This window comes from Ranitomeya variabilis, chromosome 3, assembly GCF_051348905.1.
Source record: "Ranitomeya variabilis isolate aRanVar5 chromosome 3, aRanVar5.hap1, whole genome shotgun sequence".
In the NCBI taxonomy this organism is placed as follows: domain Eukaryota; kingdom Metazoa; phylum Chordata; class Amphibia; order Anura; family Dendrobatidae; genus Ranitomeya; species Ranitomeya variabilis.
In genome coordinates, this window is record NC_135234.1 from 418,730,609 (window position 1) to 418,756,191 (window position 25,583).

General features: G+C 46.6%; 1 protein-coding gene and 7 non-coding genes across 8 annotated transcripts in view; all 8 read left to right on the forward strand.

The window, feature by feature from the left end:
* The window catches only part of TEX14 (testis expressed 14, intercellular bridge forming factor), a 416,166-nt gene that overhangs the window by 80,245 nt on the left and 310,338 nt on the right, over positions 1-25,583 (forward strand). The gene's annotated exons all lie outside the window — the stretch shown is intronic.
* Positions 5,090-5,306, forward strand: LOC143763224 (small nucleolar RNA U3). The gene has a single exon (XR_013212308.1). It is a non-coding gene; the product is annotated as a small nucleolar RNA U3 (small nucleolar RNA).
* Positions 8,327-8,543, forward strand: LOC143763225 (small nucleolar RNA U3). The gene has a single exon (XR_013212309.1). It is a non-coding gene; the product is annotated as a small nucleolar RNA U3 (small nucleolar RNA).
* Positions 11,483-11,699, forward strand: LOC143763226 (small nucleolar RNA U3). The gene has a single exon (XR_013212310.1). It is a non-coding gene; the product is annotated as a small nucleolar RNA U3 (small nucleolar RNA).
* On the forward strand, positions 15,423-15,639 carry LOC143763227 (small nucleolar RNA U3). Its single transcript, XR_013212311.1, has one exon. It is a non-coding gene; the product is annotated as a small nucleolar RNA U3 (small nucleolar RNA).
* LOC143763229 (small nucleolar RNA U3) lies at positions 19,337-19,553 on the forward strand. The gene has a single exon (XR_013212312.1). It is a non-coding gene; the product is annotated as a small nucleolar RNA U3 (small nucleolar RNA).
* On the forward strand, positions 22,381-22,597 carry LOC143763221 (small nucleolar RNA U3). The gene has a single exon (XR_013212305.1). It is a non-coding gene; the product is annotated as a small nucleolar RNA U3 (small nucleolar RNA).
* On the forward strand, positions 25,290-25,506 carry LOC143763222 (small nucleolar RNA U3). Its single transcript, XR_013212306.1, has one exon. It is a non-coding gene; the product is annotated as a small nucleolar RNA U3 (small nucleolar RNA).

Here is a 25,583-nt window from a genome sequence, read left to right on the forward strand (position 1 = left end):
TTGCCCCCTCTAACATCAATGACAGTTTGAAGTCTTGTGGTAGTTGTGGATGAGGTTCTTTATTTTCTCAGATGGTTAAAGCTGCCCACTCTTATTGTCAAAAAGCCTCCAGTTCCTGTAAATTCCTGGGCTGTCTAGCATGAACTGTGCGCTTCTCCCCAGACTGGCTCAATGATATTGAGGTCAGGAGACTGAGATAGCCACTCCAGAACCTTCACCTGCTGTAGCCAATGATAGGTCAGCTTGGCCTTGTGTTTTGGATCGTTGTCATATTGGATCGTCCAAGTACGTCCCATGTTCAGCTTCTGAGCTGATGAGTGCAAATTTGCCTCCAGTATTTTCTGATAACGTGATGCATTCATCTTTCCTTCAACTTTGTCCAAGTTTCCTGTGCCTTTGTAGCTCACACATCCTCAAATCATCAACCATCCACCTCTGTGCTTTACAGTAGGAATGGTGTTCCTTTCCTCATAGGCCTTGTTCAATTTTGGTCTCATCACTCCAAATGACCTTGTTCCAGAAGTTTTGAGGCTTGTCTCTGTGCTGTTTTGCGTATTGTAGGCGAGATACTTTGTGGCATTTCCACAGTAATGGCTTTCTTCTGGCGACTTGACCATGCAGCCCATTTTTCTTCAAGTAGCTTCTTATTGTACATCTTGAAACAGCCACACCGCTAGCTTTCAGAGAATCCTATATTTCCACTGATGTTATTTGTGGGGTTTTCTTTGCATCCCAAACAATTTTCCTGGCAGTTATGGACGACATTTTTGTTGGTCTACCTGACCGTGGTTTTGTTTTTACAGAGCCCCTGGTTTTCCATTTGTTAATCACAGTTTGAACACTGCTAATTGGCATTATCAATTCCTTGGATATTTTTGTATCCCTTTCCTGTTTTATACAGTTCAACTACCTTTGTCAATTCACACAATCCAGAAACGTCAGTGGCTGGATGAAAGATGCAAAAGTCTGTCTGGATCGCAGAAACTCACTCAGCTTTTATGCACACACACTGATTGCAAGCAAACAGGTCACAGGTGAGGATGTTACCTTTAGTAGCCATTCAAACCCATTTGTGTCTACTTCTGTGCATGTTATTGGGCCAAAATCACCAGGGTATGTGAAGTTTTGATCAGGGTCATTTGGATGTTTTCGGTTGTCATTATGATTTAAAAAGAGAAAACAGTACCGTAGTTTGACAATAAATGGCTTCACCCAACCACTAACCATGAGTGGAGAAAACATTTTGGTGTTATCATTCATAATCTCTGAAAAAAGGTCAAGGAATCAAAAATTCTGCCGGGGTATGTAATCTTTTGCGCAGAACTGTAAGCCCTGAAAGGTGATGTCCGTATTTTATATCGGATAAAACTGATCACAGGTTTCCTTTAACCCATAGGTGCTTCACAGAAATTTATAAAGTAGAGCAGTGAAAATAAAAAAATCTAATTTTTTACACAAAAATGATCTTCTAATTTAACATTTTTTACTTTTTATTTTCACAAAGGTAACAGGATGAAATGGACCCCAAAAATTGTTGTGCAATGTCTGCTGAGCATGCCAATATAACATATGTGGGGGAAAATCACTGTTTGGGCGCATGACAGGGCTCGGAAGGGAAGGAGCACTTTGATTTTTGAATGCCAAATTGTCTGGAATCGAGAGCTGGTGCCATGCCACATTTGGAGGCTGATGTACCGAAACAGTGTAACCCCCTCAAGTGCCCCCATCTTGGAAACTAGATCCTTCAAAGAATTTATCAAGATGTGTGGTGAACACCTTGAAACCTCAGGTGCTTCACAGAAATTTATAGCGTTCAGCCGTGAAAATAAAAAAAAAATCACATTTTTCCACAAAAATATTTTAGAACCCCAATTTTTTTTATTTTCCCAAGGATAATAGGAGAAAATGGACACTAATTGTTGTGCAATTTCCCTTGAGTACGCCGATACCCCATGTGTGGTGGAAAACTACAGTTTGAGTACACGGCAGGGCTCAGAAGGAAAGGAATGACAGTTTGGAGCACAGATTTTGATGGAATTGTCTGAGCACGCCATGTTGCATTTTGAGAACCTCTGATGTGCCTAAACAATGGAAATCCCCCTCAAGTGACCCTATTTTGGAAACTACATCCCTCAAGGAATTATCTAGAGGCATAGCTATAGTAATGATAATTATGCTTTTGGTTTTAAGATGTGCGGAGTACATCTATATACGGTATATATAAAAATGAGTGTATGTGTGTGTGTCTATATCAGCAATCAATCACTATGCATGTGTGTGTTTGTATTAGCCACGCCCACTCCACATAGCAACCAATCACTAAGCATCTTTCATTTCACCAGAGCTGTTTATAAGAAGCTGAGCTGTGATTGGTTGCTATGAGCAACAGTTTTCCTTGTAGACAGTTGTGGTAACTGAGGGCTATTATTCTTATCATTTCTATGGTGTTATTGTCCTTCTGTAAAGCTGGAAATAACATTTTATTACCGTGTGGACACAGACCACCCTCTGACACAGACTGCAGGGGGAGCCCAGTATCACACAAGATAGGATTAGATACACGGCTCAGCAGTCAGTAACACAGGATAGGATTAGATACACGGCTCAGCAGACTGTATCACACAGGATAGGATTAGATACACAGCTCAGCAGTCAGTAACACAGGATGGGATTAGATACACAGCTCAGCAGACTGTATCACACAGGATAGGATTAGATACACAGCTCAGCAGACAGTCAGGGCCGGCCCGAGAGATTACGGCAAAACTATTTTGTTGCGCCCCTACTACTTTTAACATACCTCCCAACTTTTGAAGATGGGAAAGAAGGACAAATGATTTGCGCGTCGCGGCAAATTTTAGGCCACGCCTCTGACCACACCCATTCATAACTAGCCACACCCATATCCACATCCCAACCACACCCATTTAGTACTGCTGATCACACTGTTTCATAAAGAATAATTGTAAACAAAAAAATATGGCCACACAGTGCTCCATACTGTATAATGGCCACACATGATGCTCCATACTGTATAATGGCCACACAGTGCTCCATACTGTATAATGGCCACACAGTGCTCCATACTGTATAATGGCCACACATGATGCTCCATACTGTATAATGGCCACACAGTGCTCCATACTGTATAATGGCCACACATGATGCTCCATACTGTATAATGACCACACATGATGCTCCATACTGTATAATGACCACACATGATGCTCCATACTGTATAATGGCCACACATGATGCTCCATACTGTATAATGGCCACACATGATGCTCCATACTGTATAATGATATAAAGGATTAGACACACAGCTCAGCAGACAGTATAACACAGGATAGGATTAGATACACAGCTCAGCAGTCAGTAACACGGAATAGGATTAGATACACAGCTCAGCAGACAGTATCACACAGGATAGGATTAGATACACAGCTCAGCAGACAGTATCACACAGGATAGGATTAGATACATGGCTCAGCAGTTTCACATAGGATTGGATACATGGCACAGCAGACAGTATCACACGGGATAGGGTTAGATACATGGCTCAGCAGACAGTATCACACAGGATAGGATTCAATACACGGTTCAGTAGTCAGTATCACACAGGATAGGATTAGATACACAGCTCAGCAGTCAGTAACACAGGATAGGATTAGATACACAGCTCAGCAGACAGTATCACACAGGATAGGATTAGATACACAGCTCAGCAGTCAGTAACACGGGATAGGATTAGATACACAGCTCAGCAGACAGTATCACACAGGATAGGATTAGATACACAGCTCAGCAGTCAGTAACAGGATAGGATTCAATACACGGTTCAGTAGTCAGTATCACACAGGATAAGATTAGATGCACAGCTCAGCAGACAGTATCACACAGGATAGGATTAGATACACAGCTCAGCAGTCAGTAACACAGGATAGGATTAGACACACAGCTCAGCAGACAGTATAACAGGATAGGATTAGATACACAGCTCAGCAGACTGTATAACACAGGATAGGATTAGATACACAGCTCAGCAGTCAGTAACACGGGATAGGATTAGAAACACAGCTCAGCAGACAGTATCACACAGGATAGGATTAGATACACAGCTCAGCAGTCAGTAACAGGATAGGATTCAATACACGGTTCAGTAGTCAGTATCACACAGGATAGGATTAGATGCACAGCACAGCAGACAGTATCACACAGGATAGGATTAGATACATGGCTCAGCAGTTTCACATAGGATTGGATACATGGCACAGCAGACAGTATCACACAGGAGAGGATTAGATACACAGCTCAGCAGACTGTATCACACAGGAGAAGATTAGATACACAGCTCAGCAGTCAGTATCACACAGGAGAGGATTAGATACATGGCTCAGCAGACTGTACTGACTGTTGGTCACTTCAGGTTCCAGCAGTTGGATTTCACCGAGCAGCAGGGTATACTAGAAAAGCCGGATAGGAGCCTGTGAGGATACATCTGCCTGGCCATGCCCTGACTATCCTCCATGCTGAAGCGGCGGCTCACTATGGGGTCCGGGCAGGGGGCTTTCTTGCTGTTGGATCTCTGAGTTCAGTCGCTGCCTGAAGACAAGAACTGTGCAGAATAATACGGGTAACACAGGAATAAATGATGACCAGGAGGCGTTTGTGTCACCGGCCCTGACCGATGTCCCCTGACCGACCCTGTACCTCCGTCCTATGTGTCATGCAGAGGAGCGGAGAGCAGGAAATGTGGGCGGGGGAAGGGCGGCATGTGCAGGCAGTCACCTGACCAGTGCAGGGGAATGGGCGGAGCTACAGGGGGGAGCTTGACTCCCACTGGCTGCTTGAATTCACTTATGCTAATTTAGGCAAGAGAGCAGATGCATTATGGGTGTGACGGTTTCCAGCTCGTATACAAGTATAGAAGCTTCTAGTTACACTGCAGTCAGGTCTCTGATCACCCACAATGTATCACAATGTATCACGGCTCACAGGGCCATCATGTGTCACCTCGTGTGATGTCTCCCTAATGTTACACGCAGGGTCCTATCCCCCGGAGGGTCATCACGGCCAGGAAGAGGTTAAGACTATACTTTCAGGGATCATTTCTATAGTGTGTAACTTGAGAAATGTGCTCTAAAGTGTCCAAACTTCCCAACCACGAGGAGGAGCTGTAGTGATCTCTCCTGAGCGTGAAGTGAGCTCTCAGTTCTGCTTCATTGCAGGGGCTGATTGCTGGTGATGATCGTTCTCCTTCTCTGTTACAGGGAGGTGGAGGGGGAGATCACAAGCTGAGTGGTTGTGTTATATTTTAGTTAGCTTAATAAAAACAGACTAAAAGTACTTGTGTACTTTCATAAGATATTGTTAACTAAATATTATTTTTTCTAGCGATGGGCAGTCTGGCTATCATGGTTCTGCTCACCATAAAGAGTCAACGCTTTTGGATCCCTTTTAAATATGTGTTCATCATAGGTGAACACATATTTAAGGTGACTTCAGTATGGTTGATACCCCACCCACCAATGGTTGAAACCACGCCCATGTGCAGCCACCCAATGAAATTGATGAATGGGCAGGGTTACGTCTGCCGAACTTGGGAATTATATGCCCAGTGAGAGCCATTAAGAGAATTCAGTGGCTCTCACTGGGGTGCTGGCTCCCATCAATCACAGCAGGGAGCCTACTCTTTCTCTCGGAACGTTCATGAACGACCCATCACTACTTAATATATTAAACTGCACAAAATCAAATCTTTTCAAAATATTATTAAAAATTGCTAGATAAACAGATACGTATGCCATGTGAAAGGCACACCCTTGTTATGCAAAAACCATGTCTCCAGATAGTTGCCTCTGGCTCCCAGCATTTTCAGCAGAGTTATGTCACTCTGCATCCAGTACTTAAAATAAGGAACAGTCCAGCTTTGAATCTGAGGTTTGGCAAAGCTCTCTTAGCCCTTCTACCCAGTGACAGCTCTCTTAAGGTACCTTCACACGAAGCGACGCTGCAGCGATAGCGACAACGATGCCGATTGCTGCAGCGTCGCTGTTTGATCGCTGGAGAGCTGTCACACAGACCGCTCTCCAGCGACCAACGATGCCGAGGTCCCCGGGTAACCAGGGTAAACATCGGGTTGCTAAGCGCAGGGCCGCGCTTAGTAACCCGATGTTTACGCTGGTTACCAGCGTAAAAGTAAAAAAAACAAACAGTATATGCTCACCTGCGCGTCCCCCAGCGTCTGCTTCCTGACACTGACTGAGCTCCGGCCCTAACAGCACAGCGGTGACGTCACCGCTGTGCTTTCACTTTCACTTTAGGGCCGGCGCTCAGTAAGTGTCAGGAAGCAGACGCTGGGGGACGCGCAGGTGAGTATGTACTGTTTGTTTTTTTTACTTTTACGCTGGTAACCAGGGTAAACATCGGGTTACTAAGCGCAGCCCTGCGCTTGGTAACCCGATGTTTACCCTGGTTACCAGTGCAAAACATCGCTGGTATCGTTGCTTTTGCTGTCAAACACAACGATACACGGCGATCGGACGACCAAATAAAGTTCTGGACTTTATTCAGTGACCAGCGACATCACAGCAGGATCCTGATCGCTGCTGCGTGTCAAACTTAACGATATCGCTAGCGAGGACGCTGCAACGTCACGGATCGCTAGCGATATCGTTACAAAGTCGTTTCGTGTGAAAGTACCTTAAGCCTTACTACCCAGGGACAGCTCTCTTAGCCTTACTACCCAGTGACAGCTCTCTTAACCTTACTACCCAGGGATAGCTCTCTTAGCCTTACTACCCAGGGACAGCTCTCTTAGCCTTACTACCTAGTGACAGCTCTCTTAGCCTTACTATCCAGTGACAGCTCTCTTAGCCCTTCTAACCAGGAACAGGTCTCTTAGCCTTACTACCCAGGGACAGCTCTCTTAGCCTTACTACCCAGGGACAGCTCTCTTAACCTTACTACCCAGGGATAGCTCTCTTAGCCTTACTACCCAGGGACAACTCTCTTAGCCCTACTACGCTGGGACAGCTCTCTTAGCCTTACTACCCAGGGACAGCTCTCTTAGCCTTACTGCCCAGGACAGCTCTCTTAGCCTTACTACCTAGTGACAGATCTCTTAGCCTTACTATCCAGGGATAGCTCTCTTAGCCTTACTACCCAGGGACAGCTCTTAGCCTTACTACCCAGTGACAGCTCTCTTAACCTTACTACCCAGGGTTAGCTCTCTTAGCCTTACTACCCAGGGACAGCTCTCTTAGCCTTACTACCTAGTGACAGCTCTCTTAGCCTTACTACTCAGGGATAGCTCTCTTAGCCTTACTACCCAGGGACAGCTCTCTTAGCCTTACTACCCAGTGACAGCTCTCTTAGCCCTTCTAACCAGGAACAGGTCTCTTAGCCTTACTACCCGGGGACATCTCTCTTAGCCTTACTACCCAGGGACAGCTCTCTTAGCCTTACTACCCAGGGAAAGCTCTCTTAACCTTACTACCCAGGGATAGCTCTCTTAGCCTTACTACCCAGGGATAGCTCTCTTAGCCTTCTACCCAGGGACAGCTCTCTTAGCCTTACTACCTAGTGACAGCTCTCTTAGCCTTACTACCCAGGGACAGCTCTCTTAGCCTTACTACCCAGGGACAGCTCTCTTAGCCTTACTACCCAGTGACAGCTCTCTTAGCCCTTCTAACCAGGGACAGCTCCCTTAGCCCTAGTACCCTGAGACAGCTCTCTTATGTCTATTTCACACTATCAGTATTTGTAAGCCAAATCCAGGAGTGGGTGAAAAATACAGAAGTGGTGACAGCTTTCCCTCTGATTGTTCCACTCCTGATTATAGCTTACAAAACCTGATGAAAAATAATGATAGTGTGAACGTAGCCTTAGCCTTACTTCCAAGGAGCAGCTTACTACCCAGGGACAGTGTTTTTAGCTCTACTACACAGGTACAGCTCTCCTGTCTGTTTATTCACCCGTGCTGCAAAACCTGATATTCCATTGTGTAGGATGTTTAGAAGGATCTACAGGTTCCGGGTGTTTCTCATTGGCTGGTTGCAGTGACATATGCAGATTAGATCCAGAGACATCTGTGATCTGGAGGATTATGGGGCCGTTATACAAGTATGGAAGCTTCTATAGGGTCACTGTGTCAGGTGTGATGTCTCCCTAATTTTGCACACTGTAGTCACGTCTCTGATCACCCACAATGTGTCAGCGTTTATTTACAGCCTTAGTTTGTGTGATGTTGTGTTAATGAATCTCCATAATGTTACACGCAGGGTCCTATTCCCCGGAGGGGCATCACGGCCAGGAAGAGGTTAAGACTATACTTTCAGGGATCATTTCTATAGTGTGTAACTTGAGAAATGTGCTCTAAAGTGTCCAAACTTCCCAACCACGAGGAGGAGCTGTAGTGATCTCTCCTGAGCGTGAAGTGAGCTCTCAGTTCTGCTTCATTGCAGGGGCTGATTGCTGGTGATGATCGTTCTCCTTCTCTGTTACAGGGAGGTGGAGGGGGAGATCACAAGCTGAGTGGTAGTGTTATATTTTAGTTAGCGTAATAAAGAGACTGAAAGTACTTGTGAACTTTAATAAGATATTGTTAACTAAATATTATTTTTTCTAGTGATGGGCAGTCTGGCTCTCATGGTTCTGCTCACCATAAAGAGTCAACTCTTTTGGATCCCTTTTAAATATGTGTTCATCATAGGTGAACACATATTTAAGGTGACTTCAGTATGGTTGATACCCCACCCACCAATGGTAGAAACCACGCCCATGTGCAGCCACCCAATGAAATTGATGAATGGGCAGGGTTACGTCTGCCGAACTTGGGAATTATATGCCCAGTGAGAGCCATTAAGAGAATTCAGTGGCTCTCACTGGGGTGCTGGCTCCCATCATTCACAGCAGGGAGCCTACTCTTTCTCTCGGAACGTTCATGAACGACCCATCACTACTTAATATATGAAACTGCACAAAATCAAATCTTTTCAAAATATTATTAAAAATTGCTAGATAAACAGATACGTATACCATGTGAAAGGCACACCCTTGTTATGCAAAAATCATGTCTCCAGATAGTTGCCTCTGGCTCCCAGCATTTTCAGCGGAGTTATGTCATTCTGCATCCAGTACTTAAAATAAGGAACAGTCCAGCTTGGAATCTGAGGTTTGGCAAAGCTCTCTTAGCCCTTCTACCCAGTGACAGCTCTCTTAGCCTTACTACCCAGGGACAGCTCTCTTAGCCTTACTATCCAGTGACAGCTCTCTTAGCCCTTCTAACCAGGAACAGGTCTCTTAGCCTTACTACCCAGGGACAGCTCTCTTAGCCTTACTACCCAGGGACAGCTCTCTTAACCTTACTACCCAGGGATAGCTCTCTTAGCCTTACTACCCAGGGACAACTCTCTTAGCCCTACTACCCTGGGACAGCTCTCTTAGCCTTACTACCCAGGGACAGCTCTCTTAGCCTTACTGCCCAGGACAGCTCTCTTAGCCTTACTACCTAGTGACAGATCTCTTAGCCTTACTACCCAGGGATAGCTCTCTTAGCCTTACTACCCAGGGACAGCTCTCTTAGCCTTACTACCCAGTGACAGCTCTCTTAACCTTACTACCCAGGGATAGCTCTCTTAGCCTTACTACCCAGGGACAGCTCTCTTAGCCTTAATACCCAGGGACAGCTCTCTTAGCCTTACTACCTAGTGACAGCTCTCTTAGCCTTACTATCCAGTGACAGCTCTCTTAGCCCTTCTTACCAGGAACAGGTCTCTTAGCCTTACTACCCAGGGACAGCTCTCTTAACCTTACTACTCAGGGATAGCTCTCTTAGCCTTACTACCCAGGGACAACTCTCTTAGCCCTACTACCCTGGGACAGCTCTCTTAGCCTTACTACCCAGGGACAGCTCTCTTAACCTTACTACCCAGGGATAGCTCTCTTAGCCTTACTACCCAGGGACAGCTCTCTTAGCCTTACTACCTAGTGACAGCTCTCTTAGCCTTACTATCCAGTGACAGCTCTCTTAGCCCTTCTAACCAGGAACAGGTCTCTTAGCCTTACTACCCAGGGACAGCTCTCTTAGCCTTACTACCCAGGGACAGCTCTCTTAACCTTACTACCCAGGGATAGCTCTCTTAGCCTTACTACCCAGGGACAACTCTCTTAGCCCTACTACCCTGGGACAGCTCTCTTAGCCTTACTACCCAGGGACAGCTCTCTTAGCCTTACTGCCCAGGACAGCTCTCTTAGCCTTACTACCTAGTGACAGATCTCTTAGCCTTGCTACCCAGGGATAGCTCTCTTAGCCTTACTACCCAGGGACAGCTCTTAGCCTTACTACCCAGTGACAGCTCTCTTAACCTTACTACCCAGGGATAGCTCTCTTAGCCTTACTACCCAGGGACAGCTCTCTTAGCCTTACTACCTAGTGACAGCTCTCTTAGCCTTACTACTCAGGGATAGCTCTCTTAGCCTTACTACCCAGGGACAGCTCTCTTAGCCTTACTACCCAGTGACAGCTCTCTTAGCCCTTCTAACCAGGAACAGGTCTCTTAGCCTTACTACCTGGGGACATCTCTCTTAGCCTTACTACCCAGGGACAGCTCTCTTAGACTTACTACCCAGGGAAAGCTCTCTTAACCTTACTACCCAGGGATAGCTCTCTTAGCCTTACTACCCAGGGATAGCTCTCTTAGCCTTCTACCCAGGGACAGCTCTCTTAGCCTTACTACCTAGTGACAGCTCTCTTAGCCTTACTACCCAGGGACAGCTCTCTTAGCCTTACTACCCAGGGACAGCTCTCAGCCTTACTACCCAGTGACAGCTCTCTTAGCCCTTCTAACCAGGGACAGCTCCCTTAGCCCTAGTACCCTGAGACAGCTCTCTTATGTCTATTTCACACTATCAGTATTTGTAAGCCAAATCCAGGAGTGGGTGAAAAATACAGAAGTGGTGACAGCTTTCCCTCTGATTGTTCCACTCCTGATTTTAGCTTACAAAACCTGATGAAAAATACTGATAGTGTGAACGTGGCCTTAGCCTTACTTCCAAGGAGCAGCTTACTACCCAGGGACAGTGTTTTTAGCTCTACTACACAGGTACAGCTCTCCTGTCTGTTTATTCACCCGTGCTGCAAAACCTGATATTCCATTGTGTAGGATGTTTAGAAGGATCTACAGGTTCCGGGTGTTTCTCATTGGCTGGTTGCAGTGACATATGCAGATTAGATCCAGAGACATCTGTGATCTGGAGGATTATGGGGCCGTTATACAAGTATGGAAGCTTCTATAGGGTCACTGTGTCAGGTGTGATGTCTCCCTAATTTTGCACACTGTAGTCACGTCTCTGATCACCCACAATGTGTCAGCGTTTATTTACAGCCTTAGTTTGTGTGATGTTGTGTTAATGAATCTCCATAATGTTACACGCAGGGTCCTATTCCCCGGAGGGGCATCACGGCCAGGAAGAGGTTAAGACTATACTTTCAGGGATCATTTCTATAGTGTGTAACTTGAGAAATGTGCTCTAAAGTGTCCAAACTTCCCAACCACGAGGAGGAGCTGTAGTGATCTCTCCTGAGCGTGAAGTGAGCTCTCAGTTCTGCTTCATTGCAGGGGCTGATTGCTGGTGATGATCGTTCTCCTTCTCTGTTACAGGGAGGTGGAGGGGGAGATCACAAGCTGAGTGGTAGTGTTATATTTTAGTTAGCGTAATAAAGAGACTGAAAGTACTTGTGAACTTTAATAAGATATTGTTAACTAAATATTATTTTTTCTAGTGATGGGCAGTCTGGCTCTCATGGTTCTGCTCACCATAAAGAGTCAACTCTTTTGGATCCCTTTTAAATATGTGTTCATCATAGGTGAACACATATTTAAGGTGACTTCAGTATGGTTGATACCCCACCCACCAATGGTTGAAACCACGCCCATGTGCAGCCACCCAATGAAATTGATGAATGGGCAGGGTTACGTCTGCCGAACTTGGGAATTATATGCCCAGTGAGAGCCATTAAGAGAATTCAGTGGCTCTCACTGGGGTGCTGGCTCCCATCATTCACAGCAGGGAGCCTACTCTTTCTCTCGGAACGTTCAAGAACGACCCATCACTACTTAATATATGAAACTGCACAAAATCAAATCTTTTCAAAATATTATTAAAAATTGCTAGATAAACAGATACGTATACCATGTGAAAGGCACACCCTTGTTATGCAAAAATCATGTCTCCAGATAGTTGCCTCTGGCTCCCAGCATTTTCAGCGGAGTTATGTCATTCTGCATCCAGTACTTAAAATAAGGAACAGTCCAGCTTGGAATCTGAGGTTTGGCAAAGCTCTCTTAGCCCTTCTACCCAGTGACAGCTCTCTTAGCCTTACTACCCAGGGACAGCTCACTTAGCCTTACTACCCAGGGATAGCTCTCTTCGCCCTTCTACCCAGTGACAGCTCTCTTAGCCTTACTACCCAGGGACAGCTCTCTTAGCCTTACTACCCAGGGATAGCTCTCTTAGCCTTACTACCCAGGGATAGCTCTCTTAGCCTTACTACCCAGGGACAGCTCTCTTAGCCTTACTATCCAGTGACAGCTCTCTTAGCCCTTCTAACCAGGAACAGGTCTCTTAGCCTTACTACCCAGGGACAGCTCTCTTTGCCTTACTACCCAGGGACAGCTCTCTTAACCTTACTACCCAGGGATAGCTCTCTTAGCCTTACTACCCAGGGACAGCTCTCTTAGCCTTACTACCCAGTGACAGCTCTCTTAACCTTACTACCCAGGGATAGCTCTCTTAGCCTTACTACCCAGGGACAGCTCTCTTAGCCTTACTACCTAGTGACAGCTCTCTTAGCCTTACTATCCAGTGACAGCTCTCTTAGCCCTTCTAACCAGGAACATGTCTCTTAGCCTTACTACCCAGGGACAGCTCTCTTAGCCTTACTACCCAGGGACAGCTCTCTTAACCTTACTACCCAGGGATAGCTCTCTTAGCCTTACTACCCAGGGACAACTCTCTTAGCCCTACTACCCTGGGACAGCTCTCTTAGCCTTACTACCCAGGGATAGCTCTCTTAACCTTACTACCCAGGGATAGCTCTCTTAGCCTTACTACCCAGGGACAGCTCTCTTAGCCTTAATACCTAGTGACAGCTCTCTTAGCCTTACTATCCAGTGACAGCTCTCTTAGCCCTTCTAACCAGGAACAGGTCTCTTAGCCTTACTACCCAGGGACAGCTCTCTTAGCCTTACTACCCAGGGACAGCTCTCTTAACCTTACTACCCAGGGATAGCTCTCTTAGCCTTACTACCCAGGGACAACTCTCTTAGCCCTACTACCCTGGGACAGCTCTCTTAGCCTTACTACCCAGGGACAGCTCTCTTAGCCTTACTGCCCAGGACAGCTCTCTTAGCCTTACTACCTAGTGACAGATCTCTTAGCCTTACTACCCAGGGATAGCTCTCTTAGCCTTACTACCCAGGGACAGCTCTCTTAGCCTTACTACCCAGTGACAGCTCTCTTAACCTTACTACCCAGAGATAGCTCTCTTAGCCTTACTACCCAGGGACAGCTCTCTTAGCCTTAATACCCAGGGACAGCTCTCTTAGCCTTACTACCTAGTGACAGCTCTCTTAGCCTTACTATCCAGTGACAGCTCTCTTAGCCCTTCTAACCAGGAACAGGTCTCTTAGCCTTACTACCCAGGGACAGCTCTCTTAGCCTTACTACCCAGGGACAGCTCTCTTAACCTTACTACCCAGGGATAGCTCTCTTAGCCTTACTACCCAGGGACAACTCTCTTAGCCCTACTACCCTGGGACAGCTCTCTTAGCCTTACTACCCAGGGACAGCTCTCTTAACCTTACTACCCAGGGATAGCTCTCTTAGCCTTACTACCCAGGGACAGCTCTCTTAGCCTTACTACCTAGTGACAGCTCTCTTAGCCTTACTATCCAGTGACAGCTCTCTTAGCCCTTGTAACCAGGAACAGGTCTCTTAGCCTTACTACCCAGGGACAGCTCTCTTAGCCTTACTACCCAGGGACAGCTCTCTTAACCTTACTACCCAGGGATAGCTCTCTTAGCCTTACTACCCAGGGACAACTCTCTTAGCCCTACTACCCTGGGACAGCTCTCTTAGCCTTACTACCCAGGGACAGCTCTCTTAGCCTTACTGCCCAGGACAGCTCTCTTAGCCTTACTACCTAGTGACAGATCTCTTAGCCTTGCTACCCAGGGATAGCTCTCTTAGCCTTACTACCCAGGGACAGCTCTTAGCCTTACTACCCAGTGACAGCTCTCTTAACCTTACTACCCAGGGATAGCTCTCTTAGCCTTACTACCCAGGGACAGCTCTCTTAGCCTTACTACCTAGTGACAGCTCTCTTAGCCTTACTACTCAGGGATAGCTCTCTTAGCCTTACTACCCAGGGACAGCTCTCTTAGCCTTACTACCCAGTGACAGCTCTCTTAGCCCTTCTAACCAGGAACAGGTCTCTTAGCCTTACTACCCGGGGACATCTCTCTTAGCCTTACTACCCAGGGACAGCTCTCTTAGCCTTACTACCCAGGGAAAGCTCTCTTAACCTTACTACCCAGGGATAGCTCTCTTAGCCTTACTACCCAGGGATAGCTCTCTTAGCCTTCTACCCAGGGACAGCTCTCTTAGCCTTACTACCTAGTGACAGCTCTCTTAGCCTTACTACCCAGGGACAGCTCTCTTAGTCTTACTACCCAGGGACAGCTCTGAGCCTTACTACCCAGTGACAGCTCTCTTAGCCTTTCTAACCAGGGACAGCTCCCTTAGCCCTAGTACCCTGAGACAGCTCTCTTATGTCTATTTCACACTATCAGTATTTGTAAGCCAAATCCAGGAGTGGGTGAAAAATACAGAAGTGGTGACAGCTTTCCCTCTGATTGTTCCACTCCTGATTTTAGCTTACAAAACCTGATGAAAAATACTGATAGTGTGAACGTGGCCTTAGCCTTACTTCCAAGGAGCAGCTTACTACCCAGGGACAGTGTTTTTAGCTCTACTACACAGGTACAGCTCTCCTGTCTGTTTATTCACCCGTGCTGCAAAACCTGATATTCCATTGTGTAGGATGTTTAGAAGGATCTACATGTTCCGGGTGTTTCTCATTGGCTGGTTGCAGTGACATATGCAGATTAGATCCAGAGACATCTGTGATCTGGAGGATTATGGGGCCGTTATACAAGTATGGAAGCTTCTATAGGGTCACTGTGTCAGGTGTGATGTCTCCCTAATTTTGCACACTGTAGTCACGTCTCTGATCACCCACAATGTGTCAGCGTTTATTTACAGCCTTAGTTTGTGTGATGTTGTGTTAATGAATCTCCATAATGTTACACGCAGGGTCCTATTCCCCGGAGGGGCATCACGGCCAGGAAGAGGTTAAGACTATACTTTCAGGGATCATTTCTATAGTGTGTAACTTGAGAAATGTGCTCTAAAGTGTCCAAACTTCCCAACCACGAGGAGGAGCTGTAGTGATCTCTCCTGAGCGTGAAGTGAGCTCTCAGTTCTGCTTCATTGCAGGGGCTGATTGCTGGTGATGATCGTTCTCCTTCTCTGTTACAGGGAGGTGGAGGGGGAGATCACAAGCTGAGTGGTTGTGTTATATTTTAGTTAGCTTAATAAAGATAGACTGAAAGTACTTGTGTACTTTCATAAGATATTGTTAACTAAATATTATTTTTTCTAGTGATGGGCAGTCTGGCTGTCATGGTTCTGCTCACCATAAAGAGTCAACTCTTTTGGATCCCTTTTAAATATGTGTTCATCATAGGTGAACACATATTTAAGGTGACTTCAGTATGGTTGATACCCCACCCACCAATGGTTGAAACCACGCCCATGTGCAGCCACCCAATGAAATTGATGAATGGGCAGGGTTACGTCTGCCGAACTTGGGAATTATATGCCCAGTGAGAGCCATTAAGAGAATTCAGTGGCTCTCACTGGGGTGCTGGCTCCCATCATTCACAGCAGGGAGCCTACTCTTTCTCTCGGAACGTTCATGAACGACCCATCACTACTTAATATATGAAACTGCACAAAATCAAATCTTTTCAAAATATTATTAAAAATTGCTAGATAAACAGATACGTATACCATGTGAAAGGCACACCCTTGTTATGCAAAAATCATGTCTCCAGATAGTTGCCTCTGGCTCCCAGCATTTTCAGCGGAGTTATGTCATTCTGCATCCAGTACTTAAAATAAGGAACAGTCCAGCTTGGAATCTGAGGTTTGGCAAAGCTCTCTTAGCCCTTCTACCCAGTGACAGCTCTCTTAGCCTTACTACCCAGGGACAGCTCACTTAGCCTTACTACCCAGGGATAGCTCTCTTTGCCCTTCTACCCAGTGACAGCTCTCTTAGCCTTACTACCCAGGGACAGCTCTCTTAGCCTTACTACCCAGGGATAGCTCTCTTAGCCTTACTACCCAGGGATAGCTCTCTTAGCCTTACTACCCAGGGACAGCTCTCTTAGCCTTACTATCCAGTGACAGCTCTCTTAGCCCTTCTAACCAGGAACAGGTCTCTTAGCCTTACTACCCAGGGACAGCTCTCTTTGCCTTACTACCCAGGGACAGCTCTCTTAACCTTACTACCCAGGGATAGCTCTCTTAGCCTTACTACCCAGGGACAGCTCTCTTAGCCTTACTACCCAGTGACAGCTCTCTTAACCTTACTACCCAGGGATAGCTCTCTTAGCCTTACTACCCAGGGACAGCTCTCTTAGCCTTACTACCTAGTGACAGCTCTCTTAGCCTTACTATCCAGTGACAGCTCTCTTAGCCCTTCTAACCAGGAACATGTCTCTTAGCCTTACTACCCAGGGACAGCTCTCTTAGCCTTACTACCCAGGGACAGCTCTCTTAACCTTACTACCCAGGGATAGCTCTCTTAGCCTTACTACCCAGGGACAACTCTCTTAGCCCTACTACCCTGGGACAGCTCTCTTAGCCTTACTACCCAGGGATAGCTCTCTTAACCTTACTACCCAGGGATAGCTCTCTTAGCCTTACTACCCAGGGACAGCTCTCTTAGCCTTAATACCTAGTGACAGCTCTCTTAGCCTTACTATCCAGTGACAGCTCTCTTAGCCCTTCTAACCAGGAACAGGTCTCTTAGCCTTACTACCCAGGGACAGCTCTCTTAGCCTTACTACCCAGGGACAGCTCTCTTAACCTTACTACCCAGGGATAGCTCTCTTAGCCTTACTACCCAGGGACAACTCTCTTAGCCCTACTACCCTGGGACAGCTCTCTTAGCCTTACTACCCAGGGACAGCTCTCTTAGCCTTACTGCCCAGGACAGCTCTCTTAGCCTTACTACCTAGTGACAGATCTCTTAGCCTTACTACCCAGGGATAGCTCTCTTAGCCTTACTACCCAGGGACAGCTCTCTTAGCCTTACTACCCAGTGACAGCTCTCTTAACCTTACTACCCAGGGATAGCTCTCTTAGCCTTACTACCCAGGGACAGCTCTCTTAGCCTTAATACCCAGGGACAGCTCTCTTAGCCTTACTACCTAGTGACAGCTCTCTTAGCCTTACTATCCAGTGACAGCTCTCTTAGCCCTTCTTACCAGGAACAGGTCTCTTAGCCTTACTACCCAGGGACAGCTCTCTTAACCTTACTACTCAGGGATAGCTCTCTTAGCCTTACTACCCAGGGACAACTCTCTTAGCCCTACTACCCTGGTACAGCTCTCTTAGCCTTACTACCCAGGGACAGCTCTCTTAACCTTACTACCCAGGGATAGCTCTCTTAGCCTTACTACCCAGGGACAGCTCTCTTAGCCTTACTACCTAGTGACAGCTCTCTTAGCCTTACTATCCAGTGACAGCTCTCTTAGCCCTTCTAACCAGGAACAGGTCTCTTAGCCTTACTACCCAGGGACAGCTCTCTTAGCCTTACTACCCAGGGACAGCTCTCTTAACCTTACTACCCAGGGATAGCTCTCTTAGCCTTACTACCCAGGGACAACTCTCTTAGCCCTACTACCCTGGGACAGCTCTCTTAGCCTTACTACCCAGGGACAGCTCTCTTAGCCTTACTGCCCAGGACAGCTCTCTTAGCCTTACTACCTAGTGACAGATCTCTTAGCCTTGCTACCCAGGGATAGCTCTCTTAGCCTTACTACCCAGGGACAGCTCTTAGCCTTACTACCCAGTGACAGCTCTCTTAACCTTACTACCCAGGGATAGCTCTCTTAGCCTTACTACCCAGGGACAGCTCTCTTAGCCTTACTACCTAGTGACAGCTCTCTTAGCCTTACTACTCAGGGATAGCTCTCTTAGCCTTACTACCCAGGGACAGCTCTCTTAGCCTTACTACCCAGTGACAGCTCTCTTAGCCCTTCTAACCAGGAACAGGTCTCTTAGCCTTACTACCTGGGGACATCTCTCTTAGCCTTACTACCCAGGGACAGCTCTCTTAGACTTACTACCCAGGGAAAGCTCTCTTAACCTTACTACCCAGGGATAGCTCTCTTAGCCTTACTACCCAGGGATAGCTCTCTTAGCCTTCTACCCAGGGACAGCTCTCTTAGCCTTACTACCTAGTGACAGCTCTCTTAGCCTTACTACCCAGGGACAGCTCTCTTAGCCTTACTACCCAGGGACAGCTCTCAGCCTTACTACCCAGTGACAGCTCTCTTAGCCCTTCTAACCAGGGACAGCTCCCTTAGCCCTAGTACCCTGAGACAGCTCTCTTATGTCTATTTCACACTATCAGTATTTGTAAGCCAAATCCAGGAGTGGGTGAAAAATACAGAAGTGGTGACAGCTTTCCCTCTGATTGTTCCACTCCTGATTTTAGCTTACAAAACCTGATGAAAAATACTGATAGTGTGAACGTGGCCTTAGCCTTACTTCCAAGGAGCAGCTTACTACCCAGGGACAGTGTTTTTAGCTCTACTACACAGGTACAGCTCTCCTGTCTGTTTATTCACCCGTGCTGCAAAACCTGATATTCCATTGTGTAGGATGTTTAGAAGGATCTACAGGTTCCGGGTGTTTCTCATTGGCTGGTTGCAGTGACATATGCAGATTAGATCCAGAGACATCTGTGATCTGGAGGATTATGGGGCCGTTATACAAGTATGGAAGCTTCTATAGGGTCACTGTGTCAGGTGTGATGTCTCCCTAATTTTGCACACTGTAGTCACGTCTCTGATCACCCACAATGTGTCAGCGTTTATTTACAGCCTTAGTTTGTGTGATGTTGTGTTAATGAATCTCCATAATGTTACACGCAGGGTCCTATTCCCCGGAGGGGCATCACGGCCAGGAAGAGGTTAAGACTATACTTTCAGGGATCATTTCTATAGTGTGTAACTTGAGAAATGTGCTCTAAAGTGTCCAAACTTCCCAACCACGAGGAGGAGCTGTAGTGATCTCTCCTGAGCGTGAAGTGAGCTCTCAGTTCTGCTTCATTGCAGGGGCTGATTGCTGGTGATGATCGTTCTCCTTCTCTGTTACAGGGAGGTGGAGGGGGAGATCACAAGCTGAGTGGTAGTGTTATATTTTAGTTAGCGTAATAAAGAGACTGAAAGTACTTGTGAACTTTAATAAGATATTGTTAACTAAATATTATTTTTTCTAGTGATGGGCAGTCTGGCTCTCATGGTTCTGCTCACCATAAAGAGTCAACTCTTTTGGATCCCTTTTAAATATGTGTTCATCATAGGTGAACACATATTTAAGGTGACTTCAGTATGGTTGATACCCCACCCACCAATGGTTGAAACCACGCCCATGTGCAGCCACCCAATGAAATTGATGAATGGGCAGGGTTACGTCTGCCGAACTTGGGAATTATATGCCCAGTGAGAGCCATTAAGAGAATTCAGTGGCTCTCACTGGGGTGCTGGCTCCCATCATTCACAGCAGGGAGCCTACTCTTTCTCTCGGAACGTTCAAGAACGACCCATCACTACTTAATATATGAAACTGCACAAAATCAAATCTTTTCAAAATATTATTAAAAATTGCTAGATAAACAGATACGTATACCATGTGAAAGGCACACCCTTGTTATGCAAAAATCATGTCTCCAGATAGTTGCCTCTGGCTCCCAGCATTTTCAGCGGAGTTATGTCATTCTGCATCCAGTACTTAAAATAAGGAACAGTCCAGCTTGGAATCTGAGGTTTGGCAAAGCTCTCTTAGCCCTTCTACCCAGTGACAGCTCTCTTAGCCTTACTACCCAGGGACAGCTCACTTAGCCTTACTACCCAGGGATAGCTCTCTTAGCCTTACTGCCCAGGACAGCTCTCTTAGCCTTACTACCTAGTGACAGATCTCTTAGCCTTACTACCCAGGGATAGCTCTCTTAGCCTTACTACCTAGTGACAGATCTCTTAGCCTTACTACCCAGGGATAGCTCTCTTAGCCTTACTACCCAGGGACAGCTCTCTTAGCCTTACTACCCAGTGACAGCTCTCTTAACCTTACTACCCAGAGATAGCTCTCTTAGCCTTACTACCCAGGGACAGCTCTCTTAGCCTTAATACCCAGGGACAGCTCTCTTAGCCTTACTACCTAGTGACAGCTCTCTTAGCCTTACTATCCAGTGACAGCTCTCTTAGCCCTTCTAACCAGGAACAGGTCTCTTAGCCTTACTACCCAGGGACAGCTCTCTTAGCCTTACTACCCAGGGACAGCTCTCTTAACCTTACTACCCAGGGATAGCTCTCTTAGCCTTACTACCCAGGGACAACTCTCTTAGCCCTACTACCCTGGGACAGCTCTCTTAGCCTTACTACCCAGGGACAGCTGTCTTAATCTTACTACCCAGGGATAGCTCTCTTAGCCTTACTACCCAGGGACAGCTCTCTTAGCCTTACTACCTAGTGACAGCTCTCTTAGCCTTACTATCCAGTGACAGCTCTCTTAGCCCTTGTAACCAGGAACAGGTCTCTTAGCCTTACTACCCAGGGACAGCTCTCTTAGCCTTACTACCCAGGGACAGCTCTCTTAACCTTACTACCCAGGGATAGCTCTCTTAGCCTTACTACCCAGGGACAACTCTCTTAGCCCTACTACCCTGGGACAGCTCTCTTAGCCTTACTACCCAGGGACAGCTCTCTTAGCCTTACTGCCCAGGACAGCTCTCTTAGCCTTACTACCTAGTGACAGATCTCTTAGCCTTGCTACCCAGGGATAGCTCTCTTAGCCTTACTACCCAGGGACAGCTCTTAGCCTTACTACCCAGTGACAGCTCTCTTAACCTTACTACCCAGGGATAGCTCTCTTAGCCTTACTACCCAGGGACAGCTCTCTTAGCCTTACTACCTAGTGACAGCTCTCTTAGCCTTACTACTCAGGGATAGCTCTCTTAGCCTTACTACCCAGGGACAGCTCTCTTAGCCTTACTACCCAGTGACAGCTCTCTTAGCCCTTCTAACCAGGAACAGGTCTCTTAGCCTTACTACCCGGGGACATCTCTCTTAGCCTTACTACCCAGGGACAGCTCTCTTAGCCTTACTACCCAGGGAAAGCTCTCTTAACCTTACTACCCAGGGATAGCTCTCTTAGCCTTACTACCCAGGGATAGCTCTCTTAGCCTTCTACCCAGGGACAGCTCTCTTAGCCTTACTACCTAGTGACAGCTCTCTTAGCCTTACTACCCAGGGACAGCTCTCTTAGCCTTACTACCCAGGGACAGCTCTGAGCCTTACTACCCAGTGACAGCTCTCTTAGCCTTTCTAACCAGGGACAGCTCCCTTAGCCCTAGTACCCTGAGACAGCTCTCTTATGTCTATTTCACACTATCAGTATTTGTAAGCCAAATCCAGGAGTGGGTGAAAAATACAGAAGTGGTGACAGCTTTCCCTCTGATTGTTCCACTCCTGATTTTAGCTTACAAAACCTGATGAAAAATACTGATAGTGTGAACGTGGCCTTAGCCTTACTTCCAAGGAGCAGCTTACTACCCAGGGACAGTGTTTTTAGCTCTACTACACAGGTACAGCTCTCCTGTCTGTTTATTCACCCGTGCTGCAAAACCTGATATTCCATTGTGTAGGATGTTTAGAAGGATCTACATGTTCCGGGTGTTTCTCATTGGCTGGTTGCAGTGACATATGCAGATTAGATCCAGAGACATCTGTGATCTGGAGGATTATGGGGCCGTTATACAAGTATGGAAGCTTCTATAGGGTCACTGTGTCAGGTGTGATGTCTCCCTAATTTTGCACACTGTAGTCACGTCTCTGATCACCCACAATGTGTCAGCGTTTATTTACAGCCTTAGTTTGTGTGATGTTGTGTTAATGAATCTCCATAATGTTACACGCAGGGTCCTATTCCCCGGAGGGGCATCACGGCCAGGAAGAGGTTAAGACTATACTTTCAGGGATCATTTCTATAGTGTGTAACTTGAGAAATGTGCTCTAAAGTGTCCAAACTTCCCAACCACGAGGATGAGCTGTAGTGATCTCTCCTGAGCGTGAAGTGAGCTCTCAGTTCTGCTTCATTGCAGGGGCTGATTGCTGGTGATGATCGTTCTCTTTCTCTGTTACAGGGAGGTGGAGGGGGAGATCACAAGCTGAGTGGTAGTGTTATATTTTAGTTAGCTTAATAAAGATAGACTGAAAGTACTTGTGTACTTTCATAAGATATTGTTAACTAAATATTATTTTTTCTAGTGATGGGCAGTCTGGCTGTCATGGTTCTGCTCACCATAAAGAGTCAACTCTTTTGGATCCCTTTTAAATATGTGTTCATCATAGGTGAACACATATTTAAGGTGACTTCAGTATGGTTGATACCCCACCCACCAATGGTTGAAACCACGCCCATGTGCAGCCACCCAATGAAATTGATGAATGGGCAGGGTTACGTCTGCCGAACTTGGGAATTATATGCCCAGTGAGAGCCATTAAGAGAATTCAGTGGCTCTCACTGGGGTGCTGGCTCCCATCATTCACAGCAGGGAGCCTACTCTTTCTCTCGGAACGTTCATGAACGACCCATCACTACTTAATATATGAAACTGCACAAAATCAAATCTTTTCAAAATATTATTAAAAATTGCTAGATAAACAGATACGTATACCATGTGAAAGGCACACCCTTGTTATGCAAAAATCATGTCTCCAGATAGTTGCCTCTGGCTCCCAGCATTTTCAGCGGAGTTATGTCATTCTGCATCCAGTACTTAAAATAAGGAACAGTCCAGCTTGGAATCTGAGGTTTGGCAAAGCTCTCTTAGCCCTTCTACCCAGTGACAGCTCTCTTAGCCTTACTACCCAGGGACAGCTCACTTAGCCTTACTACCCAGGGATAGCTCTCTTTGCCCTTCTACCCAGTGACAGCTCTCTTAGCCTTACTACCCAGGGACAGCTCTCTTAGCCTTACTACCCAGGGATAGCTCTCTTAGCCTTACTACCCAGGGATAGCTCTCTTAGCCTTACTACCCAGGGACAGCTCTCTTAGCCTTACTATCCAGTGACAGCTCTCTTAGCCCTTCTAACCAGGAACAGGTCTCTTAGCCTTACTACCCAGGGACAGCTCTCTTAGCCTTACTACCCAGGGACAGCTCTCTTAACCTTACTACCCAGGGATAGCTCTCTTAGCCTTACTACCCAGGGACAACTCTCTTAGCCCTACTACCCTGGGACAGCTCTCTTAGCCTTACTACCCAGGGACAGCTCTCTTAGCCTTACTGCCCAGGACAGCTCTCTTAGCCTTACTACCTAGTGACAGATCTCTTAGCCTTACTACCCAGGGATAGCTCTCTTAGCCTTACTACCCAGGGACAGCTCTCTTAGCCTTACTGCCCAGGACAGCTCTCTTAGCCTTACTACCTAGTGACAGATCTCTTAGCCTTACTACCCAGGGATAGCTCTCTTAGCCTTACTACCCAGGGACAGCTCTCTTAGCCTTACTGCCCAGGACAGCTCTCTTAGCCTTACTACCTAGTGACAGCTCTCTTAGCCTTACTACCCAGGGACAGCTCTCTTAGCCTTACTACCCAGGGACAGCTCTCTTAGCCTTACTGCCCAGGACAGCTCTCTTAGCCTTACTACCTAGTGACAGATCTCTTAGCCTTACTACCCAGGGATAGCTCGCTTAGCCTTACTACCCAGGGACAGCTCTCTTAGCCTTACTACCCAGTGACAGCTCTCTTAACCTTACTACCCATTGATAGCTCTCTTAGCCTTACTACCCAGGGACAGCTCTCTTAGCCTTACTACCTAGTGACAGCTCTCTTAGCCTTACTACTCAGGGATAGCTCTCTTAGCCTTACTACCCAGGGACAGCTCTCTTAGCCTTACTACGCAGTGACAGCTCTCTTTTGCCCTTCTAACCAGGAACAGGTCTCTTAGCCTTACTACCCGGGGACATCTCTCTTAGCCTTACTACCCAGGGACAGCTCTCTTAGCCTTACTACCCAGGGAAAGCTCTCTTAACCTTACTACCCAGGGATAGCTCTCTTAGCCTTACTACCCAGGGATAGCTCTCTTAGCCTTCTACCCAGGGACAGCTCTCTTAGCCTTACTACCTAGTGACAGCTCTCTTAGCCTTACTACCCAGGGACAGCTCTCTTAGCCTTACTACCCAGGGACAGCTCTCTTAGCCTTACTACCCAGTGACAGCTCTCTTAGCCCTTCTAACCAGGGACAGCTCCCTTAGCCCTAGTACCCTGAGACAGCTCTCTTATGTCTATTTCACACTATCAGTATTTGTAAGCCAAATCCAGGAGTGGGTGAAAAATACAGAAGTGGTGACAGCTTTCCCTCTGATTGTTCCACTCCTGATTTTAGCTTACAAAACCTGATGAAAAATACTGATAGTGTGAACGTGGCCTTAGCCTTACTTCCAAGGAGCAGCTTACTACCCAGGGACAGTGTTTCTAGCTCTACTACACAGGTACAGCTCTCCTGTCTGTTTATTCACCCGTGCTGCAAAACCTGATATTCCATTGTGTAGGATGTTTAGAAGGATCTACAGGTTCCGGGTGTTTCTCATTGGCTGGTTGCAGTGACATATGCAGATTAGATCCAGAGACATCTGTGATCTGGAGGATTATGGGGCCGTTATACAAGTATGGAAGCTTCTATAGGGTCACTGTGTCAGGTGTGATGTCTCCCTAATTTTGCACACTGTAGTCACGTCTCTGATCACCCACAATGTGTCAGCGTTTATTTACAGCCTTAGTTTGTGTGATGTTGTGTTAATGAATCTCCATAATGTTACACGCAGGGTCCTATTCCCCGGAGGGGCATCACGGCCAGGAAGAGGTTAAGACTATACTTTCAGGGATCATTTCTATAGTGTGTAACTTGAGAAATGTGCTCTAAAGTGTTCAAACTTCCCAACCACGAGGAGGAGCTGTAGTGATCTCTCCTGAGCGTGAAGTGAGCTCTCAGTTCTGCTTCATTGCAGGGGCTGATTGCTGGTGATGATCGTTCTCCTTCTCTGTTACAGGGAGGTGGAGGGGGAGATCACAAGCTGAGTGGTAGTGTTATATTTTAGTTAGCTTAATAAAGATAGACTGAAAGTACTTGTGTACTTTCATAAGATATTGTTAACTAAAT